This window comes from Oncorhynchus mykiss, chromosome 14, assembly GCF_013265735.2.
Source record: "Oncorhynchus mykiss isolate Arlee chromosome 14, USDA_OmykA_1.1, whole genome shotgun sequence".
Taxonomy (NCBI): domain Eukaryota; kingdom Metazoa; phylum Chordata; class Actinopteri; order Salmoniformes; family Salmonidae; genus Oncorhynchus; species Oncorhynchus mykiss.
Window position 1 is genome coordinate 9,695,396 of NC_048578.1, and position 16,182 is coordinate 9,711,577.

At 42.5% G+C, this 16,182-nt stretch overlaps 1 long non-coding RNA gene across 3 annotated transcripts in view; it reads right to left on the reverse strand.

Moving 5' to 3' along the window:
- The window catches only part of LOC110488755, a 33,999-nt gene extending 19,142 nt beyond the window's left edge, over positions 1–14,857 (reverse strand). The window contains exons 1-2 of one of the 3 annotated variants that reach the window (XR_005035915.1): positions 14,535–14,855; positions 920–988 (exon numbers count right to left, since the gene is read on the reverse strand). This is a non-coding gene — a long non-coding RNA (uncharacterized LOC110488755). Of the gene's footprint in view, positions 1–919; positions 989–14,534 lie in introns of all 3 variants that reach the window. The other 2 variants (XR_005035916.1, XR_005035914.1) reach the window with 2 other exon arrangements.
- Between the last annotated feature and the right edge of the window lie 1,325 nt (positions 14,858–16,182).

Here is a 16,182-nt window from a genome sequence, read left to right on the forward strand (position 1 = left end):
ATCTGGCCCCCATTAATTTAATGAGTCCAGGGCATTCGTATGCCAAAGCCAACTGTGAAGTCTCTCTTTTTTCATCTCTGGTGGAGTTTTTAAGGAGCAATCCGCCAACTTGGGAGTAAAAAAGGAGAGCAGGGAGAGAGAGAGAGAGGTGTGTGCTTCTAATCTGAGATCAGTTTCCAGCTGTCAGTCCTCAGAGTGCAATTTCCAACAGTTAGGATCTCTTTGCCCGAGCCCGAAAACACAGACGAGCAACGCAGAGTGGAACGTTTACTGTCATCAGGAGAAAGCTCTCCCTGCTTTTTGCCTATTATTCAGATCCTTTTGTTTCTACAGAGTGATAAAAGAGCAACTACAACGATATAATGGGAAAATGGTGGTTAATTGGATACATATTTGCATAACTTTACACTGGCTCGGGCTGGAAACGCTCTCTGGTCACTGAGCTAGAGATGTGAGCGTCCTCCATTTTGTTTCTCACAAACCAAAACAAAGCGGGACTATGTTAGGAAGCGACTCCTCTCAGCAACACTGTTTAGCTCAGCATTCCTCTCAATGTCAGAGCAACACCTAGGTGAGAGGGGGTTAGACAGTCCTGCATGGCGGGTAGGTTGACGTGCGTCTGACAGTCACCTGTAAGAGATTAGGGAGACAGTGGAGTGGTGGAGTGTGCCGGGGTCCTTCAACCAGGAAGCAGCAGCTGCTGGAGCTAATTAAAGGCAAAGTAACACAGCCCTGCTCAGACCCACTTCAAACACTTCTCTACATGCCAGCCTGGAGTCCCATCTCTGGGGTGTCGGGCCGTCAGGGGTCCTCCGTGACCTGCTGCAGGCGCATGCTGGGCCCCGGGTCTGACCTGAGGACCGGGGGGTGAGCCTGAGAGGATGAGGGGCACTGTGGGGTGCACCTGGGCCTGACTTACCTGGGACTGGATGTCTGCATGCTGGAGTGTGGCATGTGGCTGTATGGGCGTCGGTAAGGGGACATTGACCTGCACAGCAAAGAGAGAGAGGGGGCATAGGTGAAAGGTCGGGAGCAGAGGGGAGGCACATTGATTAAACATTATCAGAGGGACAAATGCGCTGGAACAGAGGCAGAAACAGATGCCGTTTAGATATTCTTAAGAAACTTAAGCCTGACCTAAACATGTTGTCTTTGTAAGGATTTTGCTTAATGTAAACATTGCCTTAATTAACAAGATGCAGACTGACTTAATAAGATACAGATACAATCTACAATGACAACATACAGCCTTTATCGGCTGACACTAGATCATTTTGAAAGGATGCCGTTTGCCCAAATCAAAGATGGCAGTACAGTATTCCTATCCTTCCAGTCAGAACTACTGACGAATGCTGGGAAGCAAGTAAGGTATGAACACAGAAATGTGCTGCTCTGCCAGAACTCCAAACCCATTGAGGCAAAGTATAATACTTCAAGACACGCAACTCAATATGGAAGTAGGAATCTTTGAATCTCTCTTCCGTTTCCTTTGAATCTGCCTATCAATCACTCAATGCTTTTGAGGGAAACGTAATGGAATCAAAGCTGTTGCGGCAATCATCCATCATCCACCACACGTTATGTTGCACTGAAAATATGAATCAAAGTCAGTGGGATAAGTCAGAACTGTCGTAAAGCAAAGAGAATAATTCTGACACCTCACACAACCTCCCACCACAACTCTTTAGAGATGTCAAAAATCAAGTTGTTCTTTTAACCCAGATTCTGTCTTTTCTTGCAGCACACATTCGTTCTTTGTAGTTTTCTCTTGCCACACATATGCATTATGAGCTTTAAGAATCATGGTGTTACACTGTTGTTACACTCTTATGCCACAGCGTTGTTGACTAGGCCTACTCGTTTCTGATTGGCTTGAAGGGCATTCTTTATTTCTCTAATGAACGGTAATAACCAACGGTGTTGTCAAACATTCTTACATGTTCTATGTTTGAGCTGCCTTTGAAAGCAAACATCTAATTGAAAACATTATTGACGTTGTTGAATTCAATTTTCATAATAGCAAGCCAATATTTAGGAAGACGGATGATTTGGTTAGCTAAGCTAGCAAGACTGTTTGTTTGGTTACCAAGGCAACCACTGTAGCTGTACTCTGGTTCTATATTCACAGTAATAGTAAGGAATTCCCCTTGACCAAACCCACAAATTGGTGAAAACAATAAAAAAACTCTTTTTTATTGACCCCCATTGTAAAAGAGCCAATTTCATCATTGATTTTTAGTTATATAGAAATAACAAAACATGCCAAAAATCTGCTGTGTTGTTCAATGTACAGTACCAATCAAAAGTTTGGACACACCTACTCATTCAAGGGGTTTTCTTTATTCTCTCTATTTTCTACATTGTAAAATAATAGTGAAGACATCAAAACTATGAAATAACATACATGGAATCATGTAGTAACCAAAAAAGTGTTGAACAAATCAAAATAGATTTTATGTTTGAGATTATTCAAAGTAGCCATCCTTTGTCTTGATGACTTTGCACACTCTTGGCATTCTATCAACCACCTTCATGAGGAATGCTTTTCCAACAGTCTTGAAGGAGTTCCCACATATGCTGAGCACTTGTTGGCTGCTTCACTCTGCGGTCCAACTCATCCCAAACCATCTCAGTTGGGCTGAGGTCGGGTGATTGTGGAGGTCAGGTCATCTCATGCAGCACTCCATCACTCTCCTTCTTGGTCAGGCCCTTACACAGCCTGGATGTGTGTTTTGGGTCATTGTCCTGTTGAAAAATAAACGATAGTCTCACTAAGCGCAAACCAGATGGAATGGCATAACGCTGCAGGATGCTGTGGTAGCCATGCTGGTTAAGTGTGCCTTGAATTCAAAATAAATCACAGACAGTGTCCCCAGCAAAGCACCCCCACACCATACCACCTCCTCCTCCGTGCTTCACGTTGGGAACCACACATGTGGAGATAATCCGTTCACCTACTCTGCGTCTCACTAAGATACAGCGTTTGGAACCAAAAATCTCACATTTGGACTCATCAGACCAAAGGACAGATTTCCACCGGTCTAATGTCCATTGCTCGTGTTTCTTGGCCCAAACAATTTTCTTCTTCTTATGGGTGTTCTTTAGTAGTGATTTCTTTGCAATTAGACCATAAAGGATTGATTCATGCAGTCTCCTCTGAATAGTTGATGTTGAGATGTGTCTGTTACTTGAACTCCGTGAAGCATTTATTTGGGCTACAATCTGAGGTGCAGGTAACTCTAATGAATTTATCTTTTGCAGCAGAGGTAACTCTGGGTCTTCCTTTCCTGTGGCGGTCCCAATGAGAGCCAGTTTCATTCAAAGTTCTTGAAATTTTCCGGATTGACTGACCTTCGTGTCTTAGAGTAATGATGGACTGTCGTTTCTCTTTGCTTATTTGAGCTGTTCTTGCCATAATGTGGACTTGGTATTTTACCAAATAGAGCTATCTTCTGTATACCACCCTTGTCACAACACAACTGATTTGCTCAAACGCATTAAGAAGGAAATACATTTCACAAATGAACTTTTAAGAAGGCACACCTGTTAATTGAAATGCATTCCAGGTGACTACCTCATGAAGCTTGTTGACAGAATGCCAAGATTGTGTATAGTAGGCTACACGTAGCTATGTGTGGAAAACATTTAATCACAGGCAAGATATTTAACTTGTTTAGTATAGTCTGTTTGCAACTTCACTCACTATATAGTCTGTTTGTTTGTGTTGTTGGTCTTGGCTAGCTAAATGTTCAGGTCGGTAGCTAGCTAGCACTCAATCACGTGGCTGCTAGCACCGTCATGAAAAGGGGCATCCATACAATAATACAGGGAATCCTTACAATATTACATTTTTCTAAGTCTTGAGAAAGCTCAGGAGTTGAAAATGTATCTTTAGACATGTTGTACTTAAATTTAGTTTTGTAATTGACTAAAACAAGCAGACAACAAGAAAATTGCTGTGAGGTGGGGTAACCTAGGTAACCACAGATTGTTTTCCCCACAGGCGGGTAAAGTTCCATCTAATACCGACTGGGACTATCTAATGAACTTGATAGCTACTTCATTGGATGTTTAGCACAGTTCTACTGGCAAATTAACACATTTCTAGCAGCAAATGTGTTAAATTATAGGTGTGGTATAAGTGGGATAATCAACTCGGGGCTCCATGCGTTTTTGGAAAAGAATATAACTCTGCAGAAGGTCAGTGACACACACCTTAAACGTTGTGCATTATTTCCAGAGAACGCATAACTCCTCGTTGATTATCCCTTACTTAATACAAGCCTATTGCATCATTACCATATTTTTGAATAATAGTGACTTGATTCTGTTTTTATCAGATGTTATAGATGAGAACCATTACAACAAACCAAAACTCTCAAATATATTCTGTCCCTTGACGTAAATAAATCTTTCTGATAAGCGATAAAAATGTATATTTCCCTCAGATTTACAATACTTTCCTTGTCAATGCTATATTTTACATAGACATTTCCACATGGCCTCAATTTTGTGTGGCGAAAGAAGGTGAATCGACTGCACGATAGAGGTAAAGGGCGAAATAACATAGCTGGCAATCTCCGCCATCGATTCGTAACAGAAAACTAGGCTAGGAGGAGCGTGACAGAATGGCGTGGGCGGCATATCTCAGCAGTGTCTGTGAAGTGGACTGCTCTGGGCCCTTTACCGAGGCACTGTGACACCCAGGGCTACCCCTGCTGCGTCCTACCGGCAGGTGTCTGCAGCATGGAGACATGGTGTCTCTCCCTGGGGAGCCCCATACACCACACCACAGCCGCACGTGGGCCACCTGAAACAGGCATCCGCCTCCACCAGCCACACGGCAACCAAACCAGAACCCCACAGGCAGACACGCAGGCAAGCAGGCATGACTTTCTGTCTATCTATCCGCATGTCAGTCAGATCCAAGAATGGCATTCACCAAGCTGCCTCCATCTTGGGAGGCGATCACACAACATAGCTTATACAGGTGCACACAGTCAGTGTTCCTTTTCATCACTGTGCCAACAGAGTAGAAAAAAAGTGTTCCTTTTTTATGTTGCACAATTACAGCGAGCATAATTCAAGTCAGCTTATGTGGTGTGGTGGATATTCTTGTGGGCCTGCCGAGTGCTAGAAGGCCTGAACCAGACGGTAGAAAGCCCCTTGACTGGATTTCAGGCCCTAATAGTATTCTGTCACTCTGGGCAGCCAGGTTTTTCCTGTTGTGTAAAATAGAGCGAAGGCAACTTTCCACTTCACGTCTTTATGGCTTCATGCTCCGAGCGGCTGGCTTTGTGGAATCGTGTGCTGTGCTCTTTCAGCGGGCCGTCGTGTGGTCTCAATCTCTTTACACGATTCACTGCCAGCCTCCTCTCCTTTCTACCAGGCCTCCCAAAACTGTGTAATCAGCAGATGTCTTTATAGAGGAGCCCACTGCCGTGTGCTGCACACCCTGCCTGCTTTGCCAATTTCATTTTGGTGATTTCTTTCCCCTTTCTCTCACATGATTATTCTTTCAGGCCCAGCAGCAATGTCGATTTGGTTCTTAATGTTCCCTGAAGTCACGAAGTACTGCTTCCCTCAGCACCGTCGAGCCACAGAGCCAAAGGATATAGCTAGTCCTGAGTGAGCCTAGGTCATCACAATGCTATCAGCCACTACTGCCTCAATGTAATACCCCATTCAACAGCGCTCTTTGACCTTGATAAGACAAAGCATTAACGATGGAGTTGTATTTTCATTGGTCATGCTCACGGTATCTCAGTTCATAATCTCTGACGTCACAGCTATATGGATGGAGATGTTATCTGGTGTTACCAGTGGAAGGACAACACAGATCATTTCTTATTTGGTAATTGTGACTGTTTTACTAAAACAAGGACACTGTGTTGTCTAAAACACATCAAATGCAATTCTGAAATTTAAGGATAAAAATCTACATCCAATGTTTTTCTAAATGGTTGATTAATGGGCACAGACCTATTTAGAAATATAGAGTTATGTTCGATTGATCTTCATTATGTTCTGCCCAAATAATTTGATGACACCAAATTCGAATTGGCTCGTCATTCAAGACAAAATTGCAATAACAGCGGCTTTATCAGAAATGTAGAAAATGTAACTGCGGGAACACCACATTTGCAGTGTTTATTACACAGTGAAATCATGTTGTTTTGCTTTTAATTTATACATTAACACTATGCAAATCATATACTCTGCTCATGTAAATGGTAATGGTCTCCTCTTGTTTTGGTTGTGGTTACCATGTGGTTTTGGTTACCATTCGGTTTGACCTTGGTTCTGTATAGGAGACCAGTACAGTACGTAAGACAGCATCTCCGTGAGGTCTGGCTTTGACCACAGGAGACCGTACACAGCCGGGTACCACCTGGGCACCATCAGGGCACCACCTGGGCACCATCAGGGCATCAACATGGCATGTGTTCTGTCTGCCACCATCATCTGTATAACTGGGTGAAAGTGGGAAAGTCACAGGCCTGCTAGTGTTGGGTAGTATGAAATGAGCTGTCAAATTACCAATATTCCCAGTCTGTTTGGTAAACTGGGCCATAAGATGTAATGGAGAGGGATGTCTCAACAGGGATACAGTCAAATACATGTATTGTTCCAAATTAATATTTAGTTAGCAATCACTCCAGGAAAATATTTCCCCCCCAAAAATCCATTATAAATTGAAATACTGTCACTCACATGGTTATTCAGTGTCTAATTACGTTTTACAACCAATGATAATATTTCTGTCAATTGCACCCTAATACGGGCACCTGACCTGTTTGACAATCCTGTTAACGACAGCTTCACGAGATTGCTTTTTATTAATAGCATGATTTGATGTAATGACTGAAAGCAGGATGTGGCTGTGTTTGTGTGTGTGTGTGTTGGGTGGTTGTGTAAATGTGTTATTATATCTTCCTAGCCAGGGGGTTCACTGAAACCAAACAAGCATCAAAACCTTGTATGTTTCTGTCGTCAAACCCCTGGGCACCGCACACTCAGAGTTTCTAGCACAACTATAGAGAGCGGGAAAAAAACGTTGCTATTGAAATGACCTGAAACAGCAAACCACATTGTTCTCAGGAGACTCTCAGCACAGATACTTTCAAAAGAAACATGAAATACATCAATTCAATCAAACGGATTACAATGACGAAAGGGAAGCGGCCTAAACATTTGCATTGAAAACTGGATATGCGGTTGGTTACAGCATTCCAAACGAGAAGAAATAATACTGAAAAGAGATGTAACAACTCATTACAGGCGTGATTTAATGCTACCACAACACCTTGGTTAATACATGTTGCTTTGTGTTGTGCTGCACAAGCTAAATTGCTGACTGCTTCCTGGCTAGGCTACGTAGCTCCAAACGCAGCACAGACTTTCCTACAGTAGGCTATGACATTGGGATGGTGCGCCGAGGTCAAAGCGGCCCGTCTTCCCCTCTGTTGTTGCGCCTGCCTGTGGATAGGAGGGGTGCAGGGGGTATCTCTTTAATATCGATGCTCCAGGCTCCCAAAAGCTCATCCAATGTTAATGTTGCATTAACTTGCAGAGCCACTGAAACGTACTTCTAACCCTGCCCCCCTCATCAGCCATGTTTGTTTTTGCTCGCGTTGCGTTATCAAAAGGCTAACTGATTTACAGCGCCTCCTGCTGCTGCCCGGGAGGAAACTTTCCCGCCTGGAATTAGGAATTCAGCCCTCAGATTAAAAGGTAATCACAACAGTCTGTCGCAGCATGTTTCAAATTTGGATTATTTAGTGTTTTATTATTTAGCAAAATAGGCTGTGGTACGCTCTTCCCATGATATCTCAGAAATAATTCAATGTTCCGTCATTTTTGCCATGGCCAACTTTTGAAAGTACTTTAGAGATTGTTGGAGCAGGGAGGGGTCAGTGCCTTGTTTGCGGCCAAATTTGTTTTTGCATTTTCTGCCCCCTCTTTTTCAAAGACTCAATAGTCAATTGAGTGCAAGGTGTGAGTAAGAATGCACACACTTCCATTGTCTAAGAGTGATCAAAGGCTCATTTAAGACATTTTAGTAAGTGAGCATGGTTTTACATGGTTTCAGGGCAGAACAGAGCACTCTGCAATCATTAATTAGTTATAAGAGGACTATGGTGGTGATAGTGGGCCGACTAAATGCCTGCCTAGAATAGAGGTCCTTCAGAGCACTGCTGGCGTTCCTTTTGCTCTGGGTCAGGCTGTGGGTCTGCCCCCAAGCTGCCTGTCAACATGAACTGAGGAATGGGTCTGAGGGGCACAGGGGAGGGGTAGTGGTGACTCCTGGGGCTGCCGCTGCCGGGAGGTACCCATGCCAGCCGTGCGTAAGGATGAATAAAGACGACACACTGGCAGGACCCCGTCACCCCGGCAACAAGATGTCACCATAAACAAGCTGCAGGACGTTGGCAGGCACTTCCTGGTTATATAATGGCGACCCATTTTTCCGAAAGGAAGATTATGGGCCCTGCTCAGGGGACATGGGCAAATTAAAATGGCAGGCGAAAAACGTGAAGTTATATAACACTTCTTTTGTTGTCCTTGAACGAAGATCGGCTAAAAATACCACACACTCCCTGTATTTACCCCCCATGCACTGTCTGACGTCAACTGCCGTCATCTCTACTCCCCGTTTCACACAACAAATGGTGCTATTAACCCTGTAGCACAGGTGTTAAGACTGTTTACATTGATCCAAGCAGTTACGTGTTCGTGAAAACATGCCCCTTACAGTACTCCAAGGTTATTGAATTGCCTGGCTTTGTCAGCTGCACCTGCCCCTTTCCATTCTCCTCTCTGAGGTGTGGAAGTGGAACCAAGTAAACAGGTCACCAGTCACATGTGGCCCTGACAAATATACAGAATGACAGGAAACAGACACTAAAACAATTACTGAAGTATAGTGACGCTATTGTGGGGCCATATGCTATTGGTGTTAAAATGGCTGAACAGACAATACCACAGGCGCCAAGTTCAACTCCATATTTATTGTGTGAAAACCCCCCACAAAAAAAACAATAAGAAGACACCAGTATGTTATTAAAGCTATTAATACTAATATGCACATTTTTTAACATTTTAGTAATTTGTCAGATGCTCTTATCCAGAGCAACGTATAGTAGTGAGTTCATGCATTTTCCTACTGGTCCCTCGTGGGAATCAAACACATGACCTTGGCTTTGCAAGTGCAATGCTCTATCAACTAGGCTTCCAACTGAGCAACACCTATGCTCAGTTGGGTTTGAATCTCGCGCTTGATTACCTGTCTTCTCCGGGACAGTCAGACAGCGGTGTCCTTCAGTAGGCGCCGTCATTTTAACTCCACGTTTCTCCTTCTGTGTTACAGTGAGTCCTACTATGACAGACAAAATGACCTCAGTAAGTATACTCTTAATAGTTATTAACATGTTGATTTGCTAAACGAGGTAAGAAAAACTGTTGGTTATCCTTTCGCTGACTGTATCACATGTACATGCCATTTGGCACTGGCTCACATTTAAAACCAAATGGAATACGTAGTAACTGCAAAACGCCTCATGGAAAAGATTTCGGGACAGCATTTTTTACATTTATTGCCGCACCTGCTAATGCATCAGAGCGTTAGCATTTTGAAGCATTTTCCTTGAGTTATTTTGATGGAACATTACATTAGAAAGCTAAATAAATATTTTTCAAAGGATTGCTTGACATTTTATTTGTGAAAGGTACTATATTGGTTTACTACCTGCGACCACATTGTTGCATTTTATGTTTATACATGAGTTTGAATGTACTGAGAAGCAATAATAAATATTTGTCAATATGTTGTTTCTGATTTGAATCACATTACATGATTTCCATGAATGTGTTTATTGATATTTTATCATTGATATATTATGAAATACATGTTCTCTCTATTTGATTCATCTGACTGTGGATTTCTATCAGATCAGTGTAAAATCAAGAGGTATCAGATATTAGTTTCACAAAACAAGCATTTCGCTACACTCGCAATAACATCTTCTAAATATGTGTATGTGACCAATAAAATGTGATATTGAAATGAATCCCACACAAATAACAAACAGTCTCCCACAAAGAATAACCTCTTATCTCTCTAAGATTTTTTTTCTTGTCTCAAAAACTCAAATGACCTAAAAATAGAGAGGTGAATGGCCTTCAAGGGGGCATTATACTGTAATTATTAAGTTCACCGAAACACATCAGTAATATTGAAGCCGTATAACAAAATTAAACGAATCGCCGAATCCCCCAAAAATAATAGTTTAGTTCATTGTACTTTTTAAATTATTTTTAAATTCAGATACATTTATTGTCTAACTTGAATACTGATACAAATGGGTTTATACGATACAGTAAAAATACATAAGCAAGTATGAATACACCAGTTTGGAGTAATTGTATATATATATATATATATATCTCTGAAATCAATTTGATATTATTATCCTTGAAACAGAACGCAACCCAATACAATCCATGTAGGTCTGTACATGTACGTCTATACAGACACAACACCCTCAATTGTCACTGTATTGTGGCTGCTGCTAGGGTTGAAAGGGTAAAAATACACAGCCATTGCTCACCAATGAATATCCAGTTTTATTTGCTAGCAATCTATAAAAGTTTCCTGCGAGCAATGAGCCTGCGTTTAAACCAATTATTGCACAAAATGCTAGAAGCTGAAGAAACAGGAAAGAAAGAGCCTTATCCAGCACACAGATAAACTCATCTGGCCTTACTGTCAAAGAGAGCCCTAATGAGTTTTCATGAGACGGCCAACACACAAGACAGACACACTTCTCAACTTCTTTGCTTCTAGGCAACTCATTAGCCTTTTGGTTAAGGTACACACAAACATGTTTTTTAAAGAATGAAACAGAATCATCCCTAATGAATACGTTTTGTGACAGTAACTCTGATTCCATTTCAGAATAGTGTCCCTAATACCTATGGTAGTTAGGCAGGTGGTTAGGCAGTGTAGCACTAGTCTATTAGGTAAAGACATTTGAAAAGTAAGTGCATAGTAAAGACAAGCTATGAGACAGACCTATTACAATGAGCAATGTAATAGGGAATGTTTATTATTCTAAACATGCATAGCTTTTGATTGGTGAGAGCTTTCTGTACATCCCACAATGCATGCAGATGCAATGCTAAAGATAAACATCATCCAGCATTGTTTGAAAGTTTTATAGCTTATGTCAGACAATTTCTCTGAAAGACTGAAACATCAATAAAGACGCAATTATTACCACTTTGCCTTTGTTTCTTTGTTTGCATTTTATATTACCATCTGTCTGTGAGTTTTCTTTTCATTATTTCAATTGTTTTCTGTTTGTAAAAGTTTATGGGCGGCATCAAAAGAACGAGAAATTCATTAGCTATTTCAAGTTGGCATCTAATTGGGAGAAGTTTATTTTATTTCCAGTGAGGCACATTATTTCTTCAAGGGAAAAAGGCCATGAATGGATGACTCTTGAGTCATAATCCAATGACATTTAATGAATTGAGAGAATCAACTAAGTCCGAGACTTGATCAAAACTGTCAGCCATGTCAGATGTTTCTCGCTGTGAGATTGAAATGTGAAACATCTCAGAGTTTTGTGAAATGAAAGCACACCATCTGTCTTTCATACGTTCATCTGCAGAGGGGACATTACACTCTCTCAACAGTGTTTCCCCCACAGTCATCATGACTCTTTACAGTGGCCCTCCAAGTAACAATGACACACATCTTCATTTCTTTATCAATCTTTTGTGTCATTCTCGGCTTCGATTTTTAGCAGAGTGCTTGTCGTTTTTTTACAAGTTCAAGCAGACACTCATTAGCATCATAATCAAGGCACAGGGTATTATATTGGTCCGTTCAATTTATTTGGTGCTATTTCAATGATAGCGGGCAATATTCAATATATTACAATACAATGTATTTTGGGAAAATGTAAAGTGTTATACTTGAACATGGATGATAAACACAACAGTAATATCCTATGTCTTTAGGTAAAACCTAGCACCTAACATCCAGTTTTTGGTGGCTAGGATGAAAAATGTGGACTTCTCTTTTTCGCTATTATATTTCAAAGTATTCATTCAGAAGTGTTTCCTTAATACTCTCCATAGCCTACTGTACCATGTGTACACCATAGAGGACACCTCAAATGCTCACTATGCATGAGTTCCCCTCTCCTTAGTAGCTATAGCCCTCGAGTTGCAGAAAGTTAGCTACCTTATCCTTTTCATTCTCAATTACAAAGACAAACGACTCTCACATGATTTCCCAAAGTTAACCTATCTCGTGGGGAGAAAAAAGGGTAAAGAATTTGGAAAGCTTTTCTAGTTTCAAACTATGAACGCTTTCAAGTACAAAGGCTCAAAGAGACTTTCGTATGCTGTCATATTTTACAATTACATAGGATTTAATGAAAGGAGGGACTTTTTGGAAGAGTGCCTCCATATTCCTATGGTTGCTAGGCTAACATTGTTGCTAGCATGCTTTGGCTGTTGACGTACAGATACCAGTATTCACATTACAATATTCTGAAGATGTATTTCAGTAAACCTCCACTATAGGCTTTTCCCCCTTCCACTTTCATTTGAAAATGTTGAAATTATGATCCATCTCAAGACATAAGTGTGAATATAGAAATATTGTTTGATATCGTAATCAACTGAAATGGGGTGCGGAAATGATTCAGTCTGCCCTTCATACCGTATTGTAACTATCACTGTTGCGAGAGAGATACTTCTCTTTAAGGATGAATGGGGCTTGTTGCTGGTGCAGAAGGTAGATACTACAAATAGTTTTTACTGAGGACTAACCGAGTAAGTTATCTAAACTGTGGGTGGGGTAAATATTCAAAAAATAACATACTGTATGGGCTCAGCTTTTGAGATTCTTTTTTTTTTTGGGGGGGGGGGGGGGGGGGGGGGGGGGACATAGGATCCACGTATCTACAATTTAATACCCTCTCAGACTCTCAATTCCAAAAAAGTACATTACACAGACAACATGGAAAACAACATTCAGTATATATACGCTCCATCTTCTTCCTGCTCTTTCAGCTGCTTAGCACCATGGCGACCATTTTGTAAGCATTCAACTGTATCCACTCGGCTGTCTATGGTCCTGCCTTTCTCCCTTTAAATAATGATCATCAACTAGATTCGCAATAGCAAATACGTAGAAGTATTTCTATTATAGTATGTTTTTGAGGCATTCGCCCCGATATACGGGGAGTGGGTAGTGTAGACTATGTAACGTATGTGCACAATGGCACAAATGCCTCCCCGCAACGTTTCCATTTCCTGCTTAGAATGTTCCAGACGGTATTGAGTAATAGCCTGCCACATGGCTGTCACACAACCACACACACACACACACACACACACACACACACACACACACACACACACACACACACACACACACACACACACACACACACACACACACACACACACACACACACACACACACACACCCCAACACACACCCACAACATGGGATGAGCTGATCTCCTCCTCTGAGTTGACTCAACCACCCGCTGCCACCACCGCCCCACCCTGACAACATACACACCAAACCACGGGATGTATAGACCAAGCTGTCCAGAGGTGACCTTGGGTTTGTTTACTTCAATGGAGATCAACTGAGCTGTGAAAGACTGGACCAAGGCCCTTCCCTAGCAGCTCATTTATCAACAGTTGTAGAATATTACCAAACTCTATGTGCCTACGGTAGATCCGCTGTCAGGTTCTCTAGGTAAGTAGGGCCGTTGGTAGTGAGGTACCCACATTGTTCTTACTCAGACAGCTGCTCCAAGCATGGATTTTGTAGCTATGGACAGATGTGTTGGAAATAAAACATTTTGGTAAATGTACTCTTACGTCATTAACGGCTCCCAACCCTTTGAAAATGTGAAATTTACATATCCATGATCAATTAGTTATAGGTCTTCCAATTAGCCCCTATTTTTCAACATCCCCAGGATATTTTCTTGGAAATCAATACATTTTTTATACACTTTTTTTCCCATGGTAACAGTTGGACCAATGTATCAAGAGAATAAGATAATATCCGTGCCATCTATTTTTGTGTCTATTTTATGAAGCTGCCTCTGAAATATAAATATGCCTCTGGACGAAGCAGGTTAATATACAGAATACATTCACGGTGCTACGTTAAATATGTCTGCCTTGATAATTAACACGCTAGCTTTCAATGTATTGTGCAATCAGGACACGCCACCAACACTGCAATGCTACAACGAGACAGCCAACCGGCAGCCGACGTCTTCACACCCATCTAGCCCTCTGAACCATCCAATGAAGCCAGGTTGTCACCAAGTAATATGGATGTTACGGCCCTCCCTCTGTCCATAGCAGCCTAGCCCAGACCAGTTGTATAGCCCTGGACATTCAGACACTAGTCAGAATACAACAGGTCCTCATAGAGACACTGACCACTGTCCCCAGACCTGCATTAACACCCAGAGAGGGTAACTCACCTCGGTGCTGCGGCCATCTACACTGCTACAGTCTGTGGCTACCAGAGCCAGACCGGGCCGGTGTCGGTAATGTCCAGTGTGTCCAAGATATGTGAGACCAGGATAAGGTGTCTGTGATGGACTAGAGGCCCAGTACTGGGTATTAGATACTTAGAGAAAGCCCACCATTGCTCCCCTGACCACCTCGCTAACCACTAAAGAAAGCCAAACATCCCTTTCAGGTTGATAGTCTGACACTGGACTGTCCCATACATCTGAGCAGGCCAACCCGGCACCGCATGGCACCGGCGGGGAACGCCATGGGAGTGGCGGCCGGGGCGGCTCTGGTGAGGTTTTTGGGGAAGGATTATGGATTGAGACGTACAACTGAGAGGCTAGAGTTACACTTTTCATTCCCACTTCGAGGGGGTCTTGGCTGCCTGGAAGCCAGTCAGATTTGTGGAGACATTCTTCCCCCCCCCCAATTTTTTTTTATCTTAATTCCACATTGGACTAGTCTGGGTTTATCTGATGATAATTGTTTTTGATATGGAAAATGCTTGAAAATGATTTGGCCAAATGTGATGGGAAATACCGGCAACAATTGTATTTTTCTTCTCCAAAGGAAGAATGAGAAGAAAAGGAGAATAAAGGAGAGAGAGAAAAGTCCTCATTCACCAAAAGACCAGAGTAAAGAGAGAGCAGTATGCCCCCTTCTGGCTCTTTTCTTCTCTCTCCTCTTTTCTACTTCTCCCCCCGGCGTCTGGAGATGTGAGGAAATATCTTTTGATCAGCTCTGACAGAGCCTGGGCTGCGTGAAGAGAAGCTAGCAGGACTATGCCAACCCATGCAAGGGAAAAAATGTCCCTAATAAGAGAGTAATAAGCTAACGAGTGCTGGTTATCCGTCTGATAAACACTCTGGGCTACTGTTTGTGCCAGCACACTTTGTGCCCTTTGACGTGTGTTCCACTCTGACAGACTTTGGATTCTCTGCCAGGACAGTGCATTTCACCTGGCCCGTCCCATATGCTCTGCTGCTCGCAGTAATGCTGCAATAGGACGTAATCCTATTGCAATAGGACTTCCGTGACACTGTGCAAAACGGAAAAGGTATTACTATTATGATGAATTCTTTTAGATTCTGTCAAATCCTAACTTGATAGAGGACATTTTAAGATAGCCATATCTTTTGTTTGACATTTCTCATACTACACATGGATGAGCAGATGAAGTAGAAGGACTTTTTGGACAATGTGATTGTGTCCCACCTATAGCCCACACAGACTCCACAGAGACCATTCCCACTACGACTGACTGGTCCCATTGTGAGAGTGGGTCTTTAGGCTGGTCAGATATTTCAAAGGACTTCTGTCTCCACAGGGTGGATTCAACTGCAGCTCTGTGGTACATGGAGGTACCTTTGAGAGCTCCTCATAGTGCTGCATCCCATTTCACCCCAAATAAACACATCAGCTCAAACAGGACGGGGGGGGGGGGGGCAGCAGAGCAGCACCAGTGTTTTGGCTGGCTGGTGCCACCCTCTCCCCTACTCCAAGGCTTTCCCCAGGAGCTCTCTCCAAACTCAGCCAAGCCCACAGTGCTGTAGGGCAAGGTGCTCTCCTTGAAGAGGCTGCAGGGGCTCGGGCCAGGTCTGGGGCTGGGAGTGC